Below are 21,602 nucleotides of genomic sequence, written 5' to 3'. Positions count from 1 at the left end.
CTAACCTGCTCACAGCGACTTGCCCCCTGCAGCCCTGACCCGCTCACAGCGTACTGACCCCCGCAGTCCTGTCCCACTCACAGTGACTGACCCCCGCAGCCCTGACCCACTAACAGGTACTGGCCCCCGCATCCATGACCCGCTCACAGCGTACTGCCCCCCGCAGCCGTGTCCCGCTAACAGGGACTGGGCCCCGCAGCCCTGTCCGGCTCACAGCCTACTGCACCCCGCAGCCGTGTCACGCTAAAAGGGACTGGGCCCTGGAGCACTGTCCCGCTCACAGCGACTGGCCCCCGCAGCCCTGACCCACTAACAGAGATTGGCCCCCAGCAGTCCTGACCCGCTCACAGCGACTTGCCCCCCGCAGTCCTGTCCCGCTCACAGCGTACTGCCCCCCGCAGCCGTGGCCCGCTTACAGGGTCTGGCCCCCGGAGCCCTGACCCACTCACAGGGACTTGGCCCCGCAGCCCTGACCCACTCACAGGGACTTGGCCATGCAGTCCTAACCCGCTCACAGCGTACTGCCCCCCGCAGCCGTGTCCCGCTCACAGGGACTGGGCCCTGCAGCCCTGTCCCGCTCACAGGGACTGGCCCCCGCAGCCCTGACCCGCTGACAGGGACTGGGCCCCGCAGCCGTGAGCCGCTCACAGCGGCCTGGGCCCCGAAGCCCTGACCCGCTCACAGGGCCTGGCCCCCAGCAGTCCTGACCCGCTCACAGCGTACTGCCCCCCGCAGCCATGTCCCGCTTACAGGGTCTGGCCCCCGGAGCCCTGACCCACTCACAGGGACTTGGCCCCCTGCAGTCTTGACCCGCTCACAGCGTACTGACCCCCGCAGCCCTGTCCCACTCACAGTGACTGGCCCCCGCAGCCCTTACCCGCTCACAGCGACTTGCTCGCCGAAGTCCTGTCCCGCTCACAGCTTACTGCCCCCCACAGCCGTGTCCCGCCCACAGAGACTGGCCCCCGGAGCCCTGTCGCGCAGACAGGGACCGGGCCCTGCCGCCATGACCTGCTAACAGTGGCCTGGGCCCCGCAGCCCTGTCCCGCTCACAGGGACCCTGGCCCTGCCGCCCTGACCCGCTCACAGCGGCCTGACCCCTGCGCCTTGACCCGCTCACAGCGGCCTGCCCCCGCCGCCCTGACCCGCTGACAGTGACTGGGCCCCGCAGCCGTGAGCCGCTCACAGCGGCCTGGGCCCCGCAGCCCTGACCCGCTCACAGCGACTTGCCCCCTGCAGCCCTGGCCCGCTCACAGCGTATTGCCCCCTGCAGTCCTGTCCCGCTCAAAGCGACTTGCCCCCGCAGCCCTGTACCGCTCACAGCGTATTGCCCCCTGCAGTCCAGACCCGCTGACAGCGACTTGCCCCCGCAGCCCTGTCCCGCTCACAGCGTGTTGCCCCCTGCAGTCCAGACCCGCTCACAGGGACCCTGGCCCCGCAGCCCTGACCCGCTCACAGGGACCCTGGCCCCGCCGCCCTGACCCGCTCACAGCGGCCTGGGCCCCGCCGCCCTGACCCGCTTGCTGCGGCCTGGGCCCCGCAGCCCTGTCCTGCGCACAGGGACTGGGCCCCGGCGCCCTGACCCGCTCGTAGCCGCCTGCCTCCGTCGCCCTGACAGGCTCGCAGCGGCCTGCCCCCACCGCCCTGACCCGCTGGCAGAGACTGGGCCCCGCCACCCTGACCCGCTCACAGTGGCCTGGGCCCCGCAGCCCTGTCCCGCTCACAGGGACCCTGGCCCCGCTCGCAGTGGCCTGGGCACCGAAGCCCTGACCCGCTCACAGCGTATTGCCCCCTGCAGTCCTGACCCGCTCACAGCGTATTGCCCCCTGCAGTCCTGACCCGCTCACAGCGGCCTGCCCACTCAGTCCTGACCCGCTGGCAGGGACTGAGCCCCGGCGCCCTGACCCGCTTGCTGCGGCCTGGGCCCCGCAGCCCTGTCCTGCACACAGGGACTGGGTCCCGCAGCCCTGACCCGCGCACAGCGGCCTGTGCCCCGCACCCCTGACCCACTCACAGCGTACTGCCCCCCGCAGTCCTGACCCGCTCACAGGGACCCTGGCCCTGCCGCCCTGACCCGCTCACAGCGGCCTGACCCCTGCGCCTTGACCCGCTCACAGCGGCCTGCCCCCGCCGCCCTGACCCGCTGACAGTGACTGGGCCCCGCAGCCGTGAGCCGCTCACAGCGGCCTGGGCCCCGCAGCCCTGACCCGCTCACAGCGACTTGCCCCCTGCAGCCCTGGCCCGCTCACAGCGTATTGCCCCCTGCAGTCCTGTCCCGCTCAAAGCGACTTGCCCCCGCAGCCCTGTACCGCTCACAGCGTATTGCCCCCTGCAGTCCAGACCCGCTGACAGCGACTTGCCCCCGCAGCCCTGTACCGCTCACAGCGTATTGCCCCCTGCAGTCCAGACCCGCTGACAGCGACTTGCCCCCGCAGCCCTGTCCCGCTCACAGCGTGTTGCCCCCTGCAGTCCAGACCCGCTCACAGTGAACAACCCCCCGCAGCCCTGACCCGCTCACAGGGACCCTGGCCCCGCCGCCCTGACCCGCTCACAGCGGCCTGGGCCCCGCCGCCCTGACCCGCTTGCTGCGGCCTGGGCCCCGCAGCCCTGTCCTGCGCACAGGGACTGGGCCCCGGCGCCCTGACCCGCTCGTAGCCGCCTGCCTCCGTCGCCCTGACAGGCTCGCAGCGGCCTGCCCCCACCGCCCTGACCCGCTGGCAGAGACTGGGCCCCGCCACCCTGACCCGCTCACAGTGGCCTGGGCCCCGCAGCCCTGTCCCGCTCACAGGGACCCTGGCCCCGCTCGCAGTGGCCTGGGCACCGAAGCCCTGACCCGCTCACAGCGTATTGCCCCCTGCAGTCCTGACCCGCTCACAGCGTATTGCCCCCTGCAGTCCTGACCCGCTCACAGCGGCCTGCCCACTCAGTCCTGACCCGCTGGCAGGGACTGAGCCCCGGCGCCCTGACCCGCTTGCTGCGGCCTGGGCCCCGCAGCCCTGTCCTGCACACAGGGACTGGGTCCCGCAGCCCTGACCCGCGCACAGCGGCCTGTGCCCCGCACCCCTGACCCACTCACAGCGTACTGCCCCCCGCAGTCCTGACCCGCTCACAGGGACTGGGCCCTGCAGCCCTGTCCCACTCACAACGTACTGCCCCCCGTAGCCGTGTCCCGCTCACAGCAGATTGGGCCCCCGCAGCCCTGACCCGCTCACAGCTTACTGCCCCCAGCAGCCGTGTCCCGCCCACAGGGACTGGCCCGCGCAGCCCTGTCCTGCTCACAGTGGACTGGGCCCCGCAGCCCTGTCCCGCTCACAAGGTATTGCCCCTGCAGCTGTGTCCCGCTCACAGGGCCTGGCCCCCTGCAGTCCTGACCCGCTCACAGCGACTTGCCCCCTGCAGTCCTGTCCCGCTCACAGCGTACTGCCCCCCGCAGCCGTGTCCCGCTTACAGGGTCTGGCCCCCGGAGCCCTGACCCACTCACAGGGCCTTCGCCCCGCAATCCTGACCCGCTCGCAGCGACTTGCCCCCTGCAGTCCTGACCCGCTCACAGCGTTCTGACCCCCGCAGCCCTGTCCCGCTCACAGTGACTGGCCCCCGCAGCCCTGACCCGCTCACAGAGACTTGCCCGCCGCAGTCCTGTCCCGCTCACAGCTGACTGCCCCCCGCAGCCGTGTCCCGCCCACAGGTACTGGGCCCCGCAGCCCTGTCTCACTCACAAGGTATTGCCCCCTGCAGCCGTGTCCCGCTCATAGGGACGGGCCCCCGCAGCCCTGACCCGCTCACAGGGCCTGGCCCCCGCAGTCCTGACCCGCTCACAGCGACTTGCCCCCTGCAGTCCTGACCGGCTCACAGCGTACTGACCCCCGCAGCCCTGACCCACTAACACGGACGGGCCCGCGCAGCCCTGTCCCGCTCACAGCGGACTGGGCTCCGCAGTCCTGTCCCGCTCACAAGGTATTGCCCCCCGCAGCCCTGACCCGCTCCCGGACTGGCCCCCGCAGCCCTGTCGCGCTGACAGGGACCGGGCCACGCCGCCCTGACCTGCTCACAGCGGCCTGGGCCCCGCCGCCCTGACCCGCTCACGGCGGCCTGCCCCCTCAGTCCTGACCCGCTCGCAGTGGCCTGGACCCCGAAGCCCTGACCCGCTCACGGCGGCCTGTCCCCTCAGTCCTGACCCGCTCGCAGTGGCCTGGACCCCGAAGCCCTGACCCGCTCACAGTGGCCTGCCCCCGCCGCCCTGACCCGCTTGCAGCGGCCTGGGCCCTGCCGCCCTGACCCGCTCACCGCGGCCTGAACCCTGCGGACCTGTGCCGCTCATAGCGGCCTGACCCCTGCGCCTTGACCCGCTCACAGCAGCCTGCCCTCGCTGCCCTGACCCGCTGACAGGGACTGGGCCCCGCAGTCCTGACCCGCTCACAGCGGCTCGCTCCCGCAGACCTGACCCGCTCACAGCGACTGGCCCCAGCAGCCCTGACCCGCTCACAGCGACTTGCCCCCTCCAGTCCTGTCGTGCTCGCAGCGACTTGCCCCGCAGCCCTGACCTGCTCACAGGGACTGGCCCCCACAGCCCTGTCGCGCTCACAGCGACTTGCCCCCTGCAGTCCTGTCGCGCTCAGTGACTTGCCCCCTCATTCCTGTCCCACTGACGGGGGCCGGCCCCCGCAGCCCTGTCCCACTGACGGGGGCCGGCCGCCGCAGCCCAGACCCGCTCACGGGATCCGGCCCCCGCAGCCCTGTCACGTTGATGGCGTCCGGCCCCCGCAGTCCTGTCGCGCGGACAGGGACTGGCCCCCATAGCCCTGTCCCACTCATAGGGACTGGCCCCTGCAGCACAGTCCTGCTCACAGGGACTGGCCCCCGCGGCCCAGACCTGCTCACAGGGACTGGCCCCCGCAGCCCTGTCCCGCTGACAGGGACTTGGCCCCGCAGCCCTGACCCGCTGACAGGGACTGGACCCCGCAGCCCTGACCCGCGCTCAGGGACTGGCCCCCGCAGCCCTGACCCGCTCACATCGATTTGCCCCCGCAGCTCTGTCCCGCTGACAGGGACTGGTCCCCTCAGCCCTGTCCCGCAGACAGGGACTGGCCCCCTCAGCCCTGTCCTGCTGACAGGGACTGGCCCCCGCAGACCTGTCCCGCTGACAGGGACTGGCCCCCGCAGACCTGTCCCGCTGACAGGGACTGGCCCCCGCAGCCCTGACCTGCTCACAGGGACTGGCCACCCCTGCCTTGACCTGCTCACAGCGTACTGCCCCCGCAGCCGTGTCCCGCTCACAGGGACTGGGCCCTGCAGCCCTGACCCGCTCACAGGGACTGGCCCCCAGCAGTCCTGCCCACCTCGCAGCGTACTGCCCCCCGCAGCCGTATCCCGCTCACAGCGACTGGCCCCCGCAGCCGTGTCCTGCTCACAGGGACTGGCCCTCGCAGCCCTGACCCGCTCACACCGACTTGCCCCCCGCAGTCCTGTCCCGCTCACAGGGACTGGGCCCCGCCAACCTGTCCCGCTCATAGGGACTGGGCCCCGCCAACCTGTCCCGCTCACAGGGACTGGGCCCCGCCATCCTGTCCCGCTCACAGGGACTGGGCCCCGCCGCCCTGTCCCGCTCACATGGACTGGCCCCGGCAGCTCTGACCCACTAACAGGGACGGGCCCCCGCAGCCCTGTCCCGCTCACAGCGTACTGCCCCCCGCAGCCGTGTCGCGCTAACAGCGTACTGCCCCCCGCAGCCATGTCCCGCTCACAGGGACTGGCCCCCACAGCCCTGATCTGCTCACAGGGACTGCCCCCCGCAGCTGTGTCCTGCTCACAGCGGACTGCACCCCGCAGCCCTGTCCCGCTCACAGCAGACTGGGCCCCTCAGCCCAGTCCCGCTGACGGGGATGTGCCCCGCAGCCCTGACCCGCTCACAGCGACTTGCCTGCCGCAGTCCTGACCCACTCACAGCGTACTGTCCCCCGCAGCCGTGTCCCGCTCACAGGGTCTGGCCCGCGCAGCCCTGCCCCGCACACCGGGACTGGGCCCCGCAGCCCTGTCCCACTGACAGGTATGGGCGCCGCAGCACTGTCCCACTCACAGGAACTGGCCCCCGCAGCCCTGTCCCGCTCACACCGACTGGCCCCCGCAGCCCTGACACACGAACAGGAACTGGCCCCCACAGTCCTGACCCGCTCACAGCGTACTGCCCCCCGCAGCTGTGTCCTGCTCACAGGGACTGGGCCCCGCAGCCCTGTCCCGCTCACAGGGACTGGGTTCCCCAGCCCTGTCCCGCTCACAGGGACTGGGCCCCGCAGCCCTGACCCGCTCACAGGGACCCTGGCCCCGCCGCCCTGACCCGCTCACAGCATATTGCCCCCCGCAGCCCTGACCCGCTCACAGCGACTTACCCCCTGCAGCCCTGTCCCGTTCACAGCGGCCTGTGGCCCCAGCCCTGACCCCCTCACAGGGACTGGCCCCCGCAGCCCTGACCCGCTCACAGGGACTGGCCCCCTGCAGTCCGACCCGCTCACATGAACTGGCCCCCGCAGCCCTGTCCCGCTCGCAGTGATTTGCCCCCTGCAGTCCTTTCGCGCTCACAGGGACTGGCCCGCGCTGCCCTGACCCTCTCACAGGGACTGGCCCCTGCAGCCCTGACCCGCTCACAGGCTCTCGCCCCCGCACCCCTGACCCGCACTCATGGACTGGGCCCTGCAGCCCTGACCCGCTCACAGCGATTTGCCCCCTGCAGTCCTGTCCCGCTGACAAGGACTGACCCCCTGCAGTCCTGACCCGCTCACAGGGACTGGCCCCCACAGCCCTGATCCGCTCACAGCGATTTACCCCGCAGTCCTGTCCCGCTGACAGAGACATGCCCTCGCAGCCCTGACCCGCTCCCAGGGACTTGCCCCCGCAGCCCTGACCCGCTCCCAGGGACTGGCCCCCGCAGCGCTGACCCGCTCACAGGGACTGGTCCCCGCAGCCCTGACCCGCTCACAGGGGCTCGCCCCCACAGCCCTGACCCGCTCACAGGGGCTGGCCCCCTGCAGTCCTGACCCGCTCACAGGGACTGGACCCACAGCCCTGACCCGCTCACAAGCACTGGCCTCCGCAGCCCTGACCCGCTCACAGGCACTGGCCCCCGCAGCCCTGACCCGCTCACAGTGACTGGCCCCCGCAGCCCTGTCCCGCTCACAGGGACTGGCCCCCTGCAGTCAGACCCGCTCACAGGGACTGGCCCCCTGCAGTCAGACCCGCTCACAGGGACTGGCCCCCGCAGCCCTGACCCGCTCACAGTGACTGGCCCCCGCAGCCCTGACCCGCTCACAGGGACTGGCCCCCTGCAGTCACACCCGCTCACATGAACTGGCCCCCGCAGCCCTGTCCCGCTCGCAGTGATTTTCCCCCTGCAGTCCTTTCGCGCTCACAGGGACTGGCCCCCGCTGCCCTGACCCTCTCACAGGGATTTGCCCTCGCAGCCCTGACCCGCTCACAGGGACTGGCCCCCTGCAGTCAGACCCGCTCACAGGGACTGGCCCCCTGCAGTCAGACCCGCTCACAGGGACTGGTCCCCGCAGCCCTGACCCGCTCACAGGGGCTCGCCCCCACAGCCCTGACCCGCTCACAGGGGCTGGCCCCCTGCAGTCCTGACCCGCTCACAGGGACTGGACCCACAGCCCTGACCCGCTCACAAGCACTGGCCTCCGCAGCCCTGACCCGCTCACAGGCACTGGCCCCCGCAGCCCTGACCCGCTCACAGTGACTGGCCCCCGCAGCCCTGACCCGCTCACAGGGACTGGCCCCCTGCAGTCAGACCCGCTCACAGGGACTGGCCCCCTGCAGTCAGACCCGCTCACAGGGACTGGCCCCCGCAGCCCTGACCCGCTCACAGTGACTGGCCCCCGCAGCCCTGACCCGCTCACAGGGACTGGCCCCCTGCAGTCACACCCGCTCACATGAACTGGCCCCCGCAGCCCTGTCCCGCTCGCAGTGATTTTCCCCCTGCAGTCCTTTCGCGCTCACAGGGACTGGCCCCCGCTGCCCTGACCCTCTCACAGGGATTTGCCCTCGCAGCCCTGACCCGCTCACAGGGACTGGCCCCCTGCAGTCAGACCCACTCCCAGGGACTTGCCCCGCAGCCCTGACCCGCTCACAGGGACTGGCCCCCGCAGCCCTGACCCGCTCACACCGATTTACCCCGCAGTCCTGTCCCGCTGACAGGGACTTGCCCCCACAGCCCTGACCCGCTCACAGCGACTTGTCCCCCGCAGGCCTGTCCCGCTGACAGCGACTTGACCCCGCAGGCCTGTCCCGCTGACAGGGACTTGGCCCCGCAGCCCTGACCCGCTGACAGGGACTTGCCCCCGCAGCCCTGACCCGCTGACAGGGACTTGCCCCCGCAGCCCTGAGCCGCTCACAGGGACTGGCCCCCTGTAGTCCGACCCGCTCACATGAACTGGCCCCCGCAGCCCTGTCCCGCTCGCAGTGATTTGCCCCCTGCAGTCCTTTCGCGCTCACAGGGACTGGCCCCCGCAGCCCTGACCCACACACAGGCTCTGGCCCCCGCAGCCCAGACCTGCACACATGGACTGGGCCCTGCAGCCCTGACCCGCTCACAGCGATTTGCCCCCTGCAGTCCTGTCCCGCTGACAAGGACTGACCCCCTGCAGTCCTGACCCGCTCACAGGGACTGGCCCCCACAGCCCTGATCCGCTCACAGCGATTTACCCCGCAGTCCTGTCCCGCTGACAGGGACTTGCCCTCACAGCCCTGACCTGCTCACAGCAACTTGCCCCTCCGTCGTGACCCGCTCACAACGACTTGTCCCCTCTGTCCTGAACCACTCACAGCGTCTTGCCTCCCATTCCTCTTAGACAGGTCACCCCTTGCTCAGAAACGGTCCCAATTATCCATGAACCGGAAACCCTGCCCCCTGTGCCAGCTCCTTAACCATGCATTCATCTCACCTATCTTTCTATGACTTCGCTCACTAACATGTGGCACTCATGGAAACCCATAAATTATTCCCCTCTGGGTCCTGCCTTTCAGCATCTTTGCTAACTCCTTGCACATAGTCCGCAGGATGTCATCCCTCTTTCTGCCTATGTCATTGGTACCAACGTGCCCCGTGGCCTCTGGCTGCTCACCCTCCCCTTTAAGAATTTGTTGCAACCAATCAGAGATGTCCTTGACCTTGCACCAGGCGAAGCAACACGCGGCCCTGTGTCTCAAATGTGGCAACAGAATCTATGCCCCCAACGAATGAGTCTCCAACCACACTCGCTCACTTGGATTTGCCTTACTCTGTCCCACAGCAAGGTGGTTTGCACTATGGACCTGGCTACTGCTGATTATATAACTGACCCAGTTTAGTTTTAGATCAGTGTTAACCTTGGTTTAGTGGATAGCTAAGCACCTCAGTAGTCTACAATACAGGAGAAATACATTATAAGCTGACAGATTCTGTGACAGTCAAGAACAAGCACTGAATTGTTCTGACCTCATTTCCAACACCTGGCCCGTAGCCTTGCATGGCTTGGATTGCACTTGCACATTAAAAAAAAATAAATGTAACGATGATGTGAGGGTAAGGACATGGAATTTTTTTGATATGGTCATATTCTCTCTTGTTGGAGCTGATTGCTGCTTAGCACTTGTATGGTGCAAATGTAACTTATCCTTTATCAGGCCAAGCCTGATCGTTGTCCAAGTCTCACTGTATTTTCTCATTGTTGACTTAATGTTGGTTCGGCCCAACAGTGTTGTACATACCCTGCCTATTCTGAAACTCTACCACTTAATATTAAGTCGAATAAAGACAAGTATCCAATCTGCCTTCCAAACCGCTTCAACGACCTGGTCCATTACATTGGGGGCTCAACAGGCATGCACATCAAGATCCTGAGATCCCTCTGATCATTGGTGCTTGTGAGGTCCCTATGATTCATCATGGGCTCCAAGATCTCATTGTGCTGTGTCACCTAATCCTTATCCCATTTGTCCTTACATGAAATAATGTTCACAAACGCTTCTCAAAAATTCTTCCCAATCCTACTTTTTGCAATCATGACACAGGTGAGCATAAAACTTGGAACACGACAGCAACAGGAATGTGCCCTTTGGCCCACCATGTTGGGCCAAACATGACAACAAATGAAATAATCCCTTCTGCCTGTCCTTGATCCATAGTCCTCCATTCCTTGCATATTCGTGCACTTAACTAAAAGTCCCTTTTAAATGCTTTCATCGTATCTGCATCCACTACCACCCCGGGCAATGTATTCCACACTTTTAACATGCTCAGTGTGAAATATTTGCCCCTCACATCTCTTTTGAACTTCCCCCCTCTCAGCTTAAATGCATGCCCCCTAATAGTGGACACTTCAACTCCGGGGGAGAAATTTTCTGACCGTTAGCTGTATTTATGTATCTCCTAATTTTGTAGACTTCTATCAAGCCTGCCCTCAGCTTCTACTGCTCCAGAGAAAACGAAGAGTTTTTCCAGCTTCTCCCTCTCGTTCATACCCTCTATTCCAGTCAGCATGCTGGTAAATCTCTTCTGCACCCTGTCCAAAGCCTGCACGTCCTTAGTGTAATGTGGCGGCCAGAATTGAATGCAATACTCTGTGTGGTCTCACCAAAGTCTTGTAAAGCTGCAATGTGACATCCTGACTCTTGCACTGAGTTCCCCTATGAATAAAGGCAAGCATGCAATATGCCTTCTTGACCACCCTATCTACTTGTGTGGCTACTGTCAGGGAGTTATGGTCTAGGACCCCAAGATCCCTCTGGACATCACTGCTGTTTGGGGTCCTGCCATTAACTGTGTATCCCTTTCCTTAACACTTGGTCTCCAAAAATGCAACACCTCATGCCTGCCCAGATTAAATTCCATCGGCCATTTCTCCGCTCGTGTTTGCAATTGGTCTGTATCTTGCTGTGTCCTTTGACAACCTTCCATGCTGTCCACAAGTCCACTGGTCCTTATATCATCTGCAAACTTACGAATCCCCCATCTACATTTGCAACCAAGTCATTTACATATATCACAAACAGCAGAAGTCACATCGATGCGGAACACCACTCGTCACTGAGCTGCAGCCAGAAAAACAGCTTTCCACCACTGAGACAGCAAGAACTGTAGATGCTGGAATCAGAGATAACCAAGTGTGGAGCTGGAGGAACGCAGCAGGTCAGGCAGCATCAGAGGAACATGAAAGCTGACATTGTTGATGCTGCCTGGCCTGCTGTGTTCCTCCAGCCCTATACTGTGTTCTCTTTGTTAGCCTTCCACCGCTACCGTCTGCCTTATATGGGCAGGCCAAGTCACCACGGATCTCATGGATCTTAATCTTCTGGATGAGCATACCATGAGGGACCTTGTTGAAAACCTTCGTAAAATCCATGGATATGTTATCAACTGTTCTACCCTAATTGATCACCCTTGTCACCTCCTTGAAAACTTCACCTGACTTGGTAAGACATAACCTGCCCCGCATAATGCCATGCTGGCTGTCCCTTATTAGCCCATACCTTTGAGACATGAGACACTCACCAGTCTGTAGTTTCCTGGAAAGTCCCCGTTTTCCTGCTTGAACAGAGGAACGACTTTATCCACTCACCAGTCTCCGCAACCCCTCCAGTGCCTGGCAAGGATATCAGATCCTGTTGAAAGTGGGGTGTTGATGCATTTGTGTAATGATTGTGTTTTGTTTCAGCCCTTACATTCAAAGCAGTGCAAGAATGTCTTTGTGCAGCAGGCGAGTTGTGATGAGACTGAGCCTTCATACAATTGCAAGATGTTGAAAATTTGCCATTATTTATGAAAACAGTGATAAATTTCCATGATCAACATTTCTGTTACACTGCAATGATTATCCCGTGGCATGTAAAATCAGAAAGATACGATAAAATGAGACTGGGTCATATGCAGGGAGAATGTTTGCCTTTCATGTCTATAGAAGTAGTGAAATATTTCCATGAATCTAAGAGTCACTTTTCCGTTCATTGAAGGACACAATCATCGCCTTGGAAGCTTCATCACGATACTACTTTGCATTTCTGAAGAGGGAAGAAGAAATCAATATGCAAATTCAATTCCATGGTTTTGGAAGTCCCATTGAGAACACGATTCATTTGCGCCGGCACAATGCTCTGACCGAGAAAGAATTGAAGGTGAGTTTGTAGTTTGGAAGATCGCAGCAATTTATGCATCAACTTCTTCATCGATAATGTTCCATTGCTTTCAAACTGCATTTTCCACTCTGCAAGATAATAACTGTTAGAACAAGCAACAGTATCGGTAGATGGTCTATGGGGAATGCAATGTTACAAAACCCAATCCATTCAACAACATATTTCAGATCAGTCAACAAATTAAATATTCCAGCACAGGATAAAACAAGGAAGATGAGAGTGAGGAGGCAATAGCTCTGATGACAAAAGAACAGAAATTTACCTTTATCCATTCGAGCAAAAAAGCAGGCACACAAATAAATCATGATCTAACAATGCACGTGTGCAACGGAGGCTACAGGGGGACTAAGAATGCCGAATTGTTGTCATGCGTATTGCTGAAAGGATGATTGAAACAGAATCTGTGGTAAATTTGAAGAAATACAGATGATGCATCTCAGGATGTTGGAGGAAGAACATTTATGGACTGAGGCAAATTGTATTGCCCTTTTCAGGAGTTATTAGGTTCATAATGAATTGAAAGACTTCCTTCCGTGCTGAAAGCTTTAGTTTAGTTGCAGCTGGATGACAATTTCTGTTCCTGGTCGTATTTAGCAAACTGTTAAAAGTGAATGTCACTGCACAGAATTCCAAACATGACTCCAATCAGTAGAGAAAATATCCAAGGGGTATCATGAGTTGTATCCTCTCATGTTGAACAATGCAGCTACAGATACAATGGAGGCACTGATGATAATCTTCCAAGAATCCTTAGATTGTGGAAAATTCTCAGAGGATTGAAAGATTGTGAACATAACACCATTATTACAAAGATACTTCGACAAAATAGCATGCCAGTATTGCCAATTTAGGTCAAGCTGGGTAGATGTTCATGCCGGCCATGAAAGATGAAATAACAGGGTACTGAATGTGCATCCTACAGAGTTAACATCCTTTTATAAAGGGGAAATAATACTTGACAAACTTGCTACAGTGCTTTGAGAAGGAAACAAACATTACTGATGAAGGACCACCAGATGATGTAGTACATTGAGATTTCAACAAAGCATTTGATAAGGTACAGCTCATAAGGTGTCTCAGATGAAAAGAGCCCATGTGTTCAAGGGTAGTTTGTTCGGATGGACAGAGGACTGCATCGTAAATAGAAGTAGAGTTGTAGCAGCAGGATGGTAACTGACAAGTCATGTACGGCCACAGAGCGAATGCTGCGGAGGCCATGCACCTCATGTTGACTGGGTTGATTTTGGAAATGGCGTAGGGGATTGCTATGCTTAGGAAAGTTGGGCAGGCTGGGACTACGTTCATTGGCGTTTATAAGATTGAAAAAATCTTATTTTTTCAACATGTAAGATTCTAAAGAGGCTTGATAGTGTATATCCGTAGAGATTACTCCCATTTGTGAAAGATTTTACGACCAGAGACCACATTTTCAAATTGGTTGCCTATTAATTCAGGGAAGAATTACTTCTTTCAGGTTGTAGCACTCTATTGAACACTTTAGCCAAGAAGATTTTTGAGGTAATGCCATTAGTCATATGCTAGGCTGTAACGGCCAGGTTAATTTTTAAATCAAGAAACAATGATAATGAGAAAAGGGTCGAGGCCTGAAACATCAGCTTTTGTGCTCCTGAGATGCTGCTTGGCCTGCTGTGTTCATCCAGCTTCACACTTGGTTATCTTGGATTCTCGAGCATCTGAGCTTCCCATTATCAGTGATAATGAGAAAAGGGTAGTCTTTGCAGTGGAGATACTTCAAGGATCCCCTTATTACTAAAGAATACAGGGAGGAATTAAACACATCACTACCACACCATCACTACCATTAGAGAAGTAGCAGGAGACAATCTAATGGAGTGAAAGCAGATTAGACTCTTTGCCGTGATGGTTTACTTTCTAAGATTCTCAACAATGAGCTTCAGAGTCGGTGTATGCGTTGATTGTAATTTCCCAAAAAGGTTTAGATTCCAGAGAAGCATCTGAGGGCTGGAAACCTGCCGATGTGACATACCTATTTAAAAAGGAGAGAGGCAAAAAGAATATAACTACAACCGAAACAACGTAACAGCTATTGTTGGAAATATGTGGCAATCAACTATGAAGAAAATAATAGCAGGACATTTGGAAAATCAGAATCTAATCAAACAGAATCACCATAGATAATGGGAACTGCAGATGCTGGAGAATCCAAGATGACAAAATGTGAGGCTGGATGAACACAGCAGGCCAAGCAGCATCTCAGGAGCACAAAAGCTGACGTTTCGGGCCTAGACCCTTCATCAGAGATGGGGATGGGGTGAGGGTTCTGGAATAAATAGGGAGAGAGGGGGAGGCGGACTGAAGATGGAGAGAAAAGAAGATAGGTGGAGAGAGTATAGGTGGGGAGGTAGGGAGGGGATAGGTCAGTCCAGGGAAGATGGACAGGTCAAGGAGGTGGGATGAGGTTAGTAGGTAGATGGGGGTTCGGCCAGGGGTGGGAGGAAGGGATGGGTGAGAGGAAGAACAGGTTAGGGAGGCAGAGACAGGTTGGACTGGTTTTGGGATGCAGTGGGTGAAGGGGAAGAGCTGGGCTGGTTGTGTGGTGCAGTGGGGGGAGGGGACGAATTGGGCTGGTTTAGGGATGCGGTGGGAGAGATTTTGAAACTGGTGAAGTCCACGTTGATACCATTATGCTGCAGGGTTCCCAGGCGGAATATGAGTTGCTGTTCCTGCAACCTTGGGGTGGCATCATTGTGGCACTGCAGGAGGCCCATGATGGCCATGTCATCTAAAGAATGGGAGGGGGAGTGGAAATGGTTTGCGACTGGGAGGTGCAGTTGTTTGTTGCGAACTGAGCGGAGGTGTTCTGCAAAGCGGTCCCCAAGCCTCCGCTTGGTTTCCCCAATGTTGAGGAAACCACACCAGGTACAGTGGATGCAGTATACCACATTGGCAGATGTGCAGATGAACCTCTGCTTAATGTGGAATGTCATCTTGGGGCCTGGGACAGGGGTGAGGGAGGTGGTGTGGGGCAAGTGTAGCATTTCCTGCGGTTGCAGGGGAACGTGTCGGGTGTGGTGGGGTTGGAGGGCAGTGTGGAGCGAACAAGGGAGTCACGGAGAGAGTGGTCTCTCCGGAAAGCAGACAGGGGTGGGGATGGAAAAATGTCTTGGGTGGTGAGGTCGGATTGTAGATGTCGGAAGTGTCAGAGGATGATGCGTTGTATCCGGAGGTTGGTGGGGTGGTGTGTGAGAACGAGGGGGATCCTCTTGGGGCGGTTGTGGCGGGGGCGGGGTGTGAGGGATGTGTTGCGGGAAATATGGGAGATGCGGTCAAGGACGTTCTCGATCACTGTTGGGGGCAAGTTGCGGTCCTTGAAGAACTTGGACATCTGGGATGTGCGGGAGTGGAATGTCTTATCGTGGGAGCAGAAGCGGCGGAGGCGGAGGAATTGGGATTAGGGGATGGAATTTTTGCAGGATGGTGGGTGGGAGGAGGTGTATTCTGGGTAGCTGTGGGAGTCGGTAGGCTTGAAATGGACATCAGTTACAAGCTGGTTGCCTGAGATGGAGACTGAGAAGTCCAGGAAGGTGAGGGATGTGCTGGAGATGGCCAAGAGAACTGAAGGTTGGGGTGGAAGGTGTTGGTGAAGTGGATGAACTGTTTGAGCTCCTCTGGGGAGCAAGAGGCGGCACCGATACAGTCAACAATGTACCGGAGGAAGAGGTGGGGTTTGGGGCCTCCAGTGACAGTGCAGCACTCCCTTAATATTGTGAAAGATTTTACGACCAGAGGCCACATTTTCAAATTGGTTGCCTATTAATTTAGGGGAAGAATTACTTCTTTCAGGTTGTAGCAATCTCTTGAACACTTTAGCAGAGAAGTTTTTAGAGGTAATGCCATTAATTATATGCTCGGCTGAGATGGCCAGGTTAATTTTTAAATCAAGGAACAACGACAATGAGAAAAGGGTAGCCTTTACAGTGGAAGATACTTCAAGGATCCCCTTATTACGAAAGAATACAGGGAGGAATTAAACACATCACTACCACACCATCACTACCATGAGAGAAGTAGCAGTAGACAATCTAATGGAGTGAAAGCAGATTGGACTCTTCGCCGTGATGGTTGACTTTCTAAGATTCTAAACAATGAGCTTCAGAGTCGGTATATGCATTGACCGTAATTTCCCAAAAAGGTTCAGATTCTCGAGAAGCATCTGAGGGCTGGAAAAATGCTGATGTGACGTCCCTATTTAAAAAGGAGAGAGGCAAAAAGAAGATAACTACAACCGAACCAGTCTAATATCTATTGTTGGAAATGTGTGGCAATCAACTATGAAGAAAATAATAGCAGGACATTTGGAAAATCATAATCTAATCAAACAGAATCACCATAGCCTGATGAAAGAGAAATTATGTCTGGCTAATTTGTTTGGGTTTTTGGAGGAAGTTTTGGGAGGAGAATTAACAGAGGAATACCAGTAAATGTGTTGTGTTTGGACTTGGAGAAAGCATTGAGAATGTACACAAAAGTAATAAGCTAAGAGCTGAGGTTTTGAAGGTAGTATATTGCTATGGATCAGTATGCTTTGCATGTTCTGGAAGAAGAGATCACATCTCGAGTGAAATGCACCAAGTGAATATATATTTTGGGGAACTTGGTGGCAATGCGGTAAGTCAGTGCAGAGGGTAAGAGGTGCCATTTGCTTGCTTTTTTTGCCTGATAGTTCGTAAGCAGTTTTTGTTGAGACAGGGTGAATTGAAGCCAGAATCAGGGACCGAGAGGGTGAACCAGGTTCATTGGTTGGTGATCGCTACTGGTTTAAGAATCTATTATCGGTAGCTTTCAGATTGAAAGTAAATCGGAGAAATATTTACAGGCTACAAACTAAAAGACCAGAATGTTTTCAAATCAAATTAAGATCGAAGTAATTGAAATGGAGATGCCAGGCCAGATGATGATTTGTACCTACATGACGGGCGAGTGGTCAGGCCCCAGACTCCAGCTTACGTTTGATGAACTGGAATCTCAGTTTTGACCAATCAACAAATCATGTGGGGCAGAGTTACCAGGGAATGCTGTGCTTCAGGAGGCAGTCACACACCTTAGATTAACTAGCTGAAATTCGGTCAGTGGCCAATGACAAAGAACAGGGCAGGTGGAAGGATCCAGGATGTAGTGCAGAAGGAACCTTGGCCTTTGATCTTATCGAACAGGTTTGAGATTCTTTCTTCGTGTGTGGATGAGAGTGCAGGGTATAGGGAAGATGAGTAAACTGACTGTAGCACTGTGGGACAGGTGGGACATTCAGGAGGGGATAAAAAGTGAAATGTAGTTATAATCAGAGGTAGTATAGTTAGGGGAATGAACACTGTTCGTTGTGACCAGGATCGAGAGTCTCGAAAGTAGTGTTGCCTGCCTGGTGCCCAGGTTCAGGATATTCCATCTCGGCTACAAAGGAACTTGAAGTGGGAGGAGTAGAAATCCAGCTATCGTGGTCCACACAGGTACCATTGATATGGAAGAAAGAGGAAAGAGGTTCTTCTGAGGGATTATGAGCACCGAGGTGCTGAGGTGAGAAAGCAGAACCAGAATGGTAATAATCTCTGGATTATTATCTGAGCAATTTGGCACGGTGTGAACATAATTATAGATGTACATTGTTCAAATGGTGGCATGGCAGAAATGTGTTTGAATCCATGGGACATTGGCATTGGTACGGGGAAGGAGGGAGTCGTTCTGGTGTTATAGGCTCGACGAGAATCATATTGGGACAAGTATCCTCGCAAAATACAGAGCTAGGTCTGGGGCTAGGGCGTTAAAATAAAAAGTGTGGAGCGGGTGAGTTCAGTTGCATGGAAAATTGTGGAAAAAGTTAGAAGCTGGTAAGTGCTCAGCAAAGTTTCCAGAGCAAGTAATAGGACAAAAAGTATGGAAATGGCCAGGAGTCTCACTTCAGCTGCAGCAGATAAGAAGGGTGGCTGTAAATGCCAGACTGAAGATCTTGTATTGAATTGCAGGGAGTGTATGAAACAAAGTGAATGAGTTTGTGGTGCAGATTGAAATTGACAGATACATCACTCTGGGTATCACAGAGAGGTGGTTGTTAGGGGATAAGTGTTGGAAACGAAATAGCCAATGATTCATGTCCGATAGAAAGAACAGGCAAATGGGCAGAGATAAGAAAGTGTGGAGCTGGATGAGCACAGCAGGCCAAGCAGCATCTCAGGAGCGTAAAAGCTGACGTTTTGTGCCGAGACCCTTCTACTTCTGTGTGTTCATCCTGATCCACACTTTGTTATCTTGGATTCTGAAGCATCTGCAGTTCCCATTATCTCCGATACAAATGGACAGAGATGCCAGGGTTGGCTTGTCCGTAAGAAATGAGGTCGCGCTGAAGGAACCACAGCTCTTGTGCTTGTTTATTAATGACTTGGAGGAAAGAGGTGCATGTGCTGTGGCTAAATTTGTAGATGACCGAAAAAATATTTAGAAAGACAAGGCATGGCCCAGAAACAGAGATTTACCGGGATGTTACTTGGATCGGAATGTATTCGCTATAAGGAGGGTTTGGTGGAAATGCTGTGTCATGATAAATGTAATGAGATCAACCATGATCTCACCGAATGATGGAGGAATATTCAATGGGCCAAATGGCTTTTTTTGTGAGTCTGCTTGTTTGACAATGCATTCATGAAGGTGTTTTTTTTTCTCTCTTGGATAAGATGTGAAAATGAAATGTATACGAGATAATGGGAACTACAGATGCTGGAGAATCCAAGACAACAAAATGTGAGGCTGGATGAACACAGCAGGCCAAGCAGCATCTCAGGAGGACAAAAGTGCTCCTGAGATGCTGCTTGGCCTGCTGTGTTCATCCAGCCTCACATTTTGTTGTCATGAAATGTATACACTTCCTTTTCATCTGGGAATAAATAATTGTTCTGAACGATTTCCATTGACTAATAGCAATCTGACAAGCTTCGCAATGTAAAGAGATTTTTAGCTTCTTTTTAATTGTAAAGGTACTCTTTGGAATTAATTTGGCAGATATTATTTGCATCTCAGGAAGTATGTTCATCACTGCATCTCAAAAAGTGCTCTGTTGTACAACAACAGCTTTTTAAAGATCACTTCAATGGTTGTGATTTTGAGTTGCCATAACACACATTAAATTACACTGTTGGCCAATCTGTCCATGATTATTTCATTATCTTATGCTTCAAACAGACAAGGAAATATTGGTGATGCAATGAAGAGTTTGATTCTCAAATATAATTGCTGTTATAGTTTCCACTTGGAAGAAAGATTCACATCAAGTTGACTGGTCAAGGAAATGGGACACTGACTGTGAGTACTTTGAATGTTCGAGTTATTCCTAAAATGAAAGTTATGACCTTGATGATTTCTCTTTCAAGCAGATATGAAGAGACTCTTTTAAAATATCCTCTAGGTTAGTGGTTCAGGCATAAAAGTGCAATATGTATATTTATGTATATACATGTACATGCGTAATCTGAAAAGATAATGAGTACAAATCACTTGTTACAAGGTGAGAATGAGTTATCCAGATAGTAAGAACTGCCAATGTTGGTGTCTGAGATAACACATTGTGGAGCTGGAGGAACACAGCAGGGCAGGCAGCATCAGAGGCTCAAGAAAGTTGAGGTTTTGGGTCAGGACCCTTCCTGAGAAATGGAGGGTGGAAGGGAGCTCAGAAACAAATAGCGTGGAGGGGGAGGAGGTGCTGGGGAAGGTAGGTGGGATGGTAATAAGTGAGTACTATCCAGATTGGAACAGATTTTCCCCAGGGGGTATTGAGTACGAATTCCAAATCACTCTCAAAATCTTAGTGACTGTTAACGTTGATGTTTTTTGTCTGTGCGTTTCAGTAATTGCATGACAGTTGAATGGTTCGTTGAGAGTGAGGAACCTATGGACTCTCACACACCAAGATGGAATTTAGTTCGAAGAGTTACTTCAAAATAGTTGCTTGCTTTTAAAATCTTGACCGTTTTTGCTGTCCAGTTGAATGAATTTAGCTCATACTGCTTCAATAGGAATTAGTGTTTAATAGGAACATATTTGTGAAACTTAGGTTCGCAAGTTTTAGCTTAAACTGGTGGAGACTTTCGGTGCTTGCAAAAAGGCTCATCTCTCCATTAATACCGAAGGAAAATTGGAGTTTAAAAGTAAGTTCACCCGCTGTCAGGGAATGAAATGTTAATGTTGACTCGAACATAATTTTTAAAAAAGTCATATATTTGTGCAACACTGACCTCAAATTAAAATTTGGATATGCTAGTTTTACAGATGGTTGGATATTGAATTCATTTTAAATGAGGGTGAAGATCACTTTAAATCCAGCATATTTGTGAAGAAAAGAAATAGCATGTCAAATAAAATTAACTGCATGACTCTACATAGCCCTATATGTAGAATTTCATTCCGAACTATGAGACAGTTGTGACCCCATACTACCTCAGTGCTCATGGCAAGAGTAAGACTCCTGTTTGACGTGCTGTGCACTGCATGGAATGGCGGCAACATCAGATTCATTGATGCTTGAGAATCAAAAGAATATGACCATAAGATTTAAAATCAAAATCTCATTGAACACTTCAAGGAATGTATTACAGGAAGAGGGGGAAAGCATGTATGACTAATAGAAGGTGGTGGCACAGATCACATAGACCTGTGTGCTAAAACTTATCACAAATTTCACATTGAATGGAACAGTTTAAACAGGCTGGAGGAAGCAGACGTGCCAGCCCAAACTTTTTGAATTTGAGCATTCTGTTCGTAAACATCAGCAAAATTGTGGGAAACATGTTTATTCTTTCTCTTTTATTGCACAGAACCATACGATGAGACTGTTTTGATGAGGAATTTAAAGATTATGTGTCCCATCCATTTGACTCACAGTTTGGTACCATAGGTTGGTACGATCTTCGTTCGAGAAGGAAAAGGGATGTTCCAGATACAGAAAATCGTCAAACCATTTACTACAAAGTCCGTTTCTGGTTAGTATTAATTAATGCAGTTAACATTTTTAGCTCGAAATGATTGCACAATGGAGTCAATAAGAAAATTCCATCTGATATTCCACATAAATTTTAAGTGGATATGAAAGCAGCTCATTTCTTTTTCACGCTGTATGCTGCTTTCAAGAATGGTTGTCTTATTGTCGAAATGTTTAGCTTTGACTCCATGGCTTCTTCCATTAGCTCACATTGAAACACATGTTTCTTCAGCCAAAAATGCACGTTTACTCGGTGTAACTTGACTAACCTTCCCCTGTGGTCGTTCCCCTGAAATCCCCTGCAGTAGCTCCCCTGAAAAACAACTATACCATTTTGGATACTGTTCCGGGGGATGACTTAGCGGGGGTATGCAGTAGGGTGCAGGTCTCTGGCACAGAGTCTGTCCCTCTTGCACAGAAGGGAAGCGGGGAT

The 21,602-nt window shown here is 54.8% G+C and overlaps 1 long non-coding RNA gene across 1 annotated transcript; it reads left to right on the top strand.

The window, feature by feature from the left end:
* The first annotated feature begins 12,005 nt into the window (after nucleotides 1-12,005).
* LOC132207934 (uncharacterized) lies at nucleotides 12,006-21,057 on the top strand. The gene is made up of 3 exons (XR_009444023.1): nucleotides 12,006-12,147; nucleotides 19,438-19,497; nucleotides 21,006-21,057. It is a non-coding gene; the product is annotated as an uncharacterized LOC132207934 (long non-coding RNA).
* Nucleotides 21,058-21,602: the final 545 nt, after the last annotated feature.

This window comes from Stegostoma tigrinum, unplaced genomic scaffold (genome assembly GCF_030684315.1).
Source record: "Stegostoma tigrinum isolate sSteTig4 unplaced genomic scaffold, sSteTig4.hap1 scaffold_215, whole genome shotgun sequence".
Lineage (NCBI taxonomy): Eukaryota > Metazoa > Chordata > Chondrichthyes > Orectolobiformes > Stegostomatidae > Stegostoma > Stegostoma tigrinum.
This window is presented reverse-complemented; position numbering and strand designations above follow the sequence as displayed.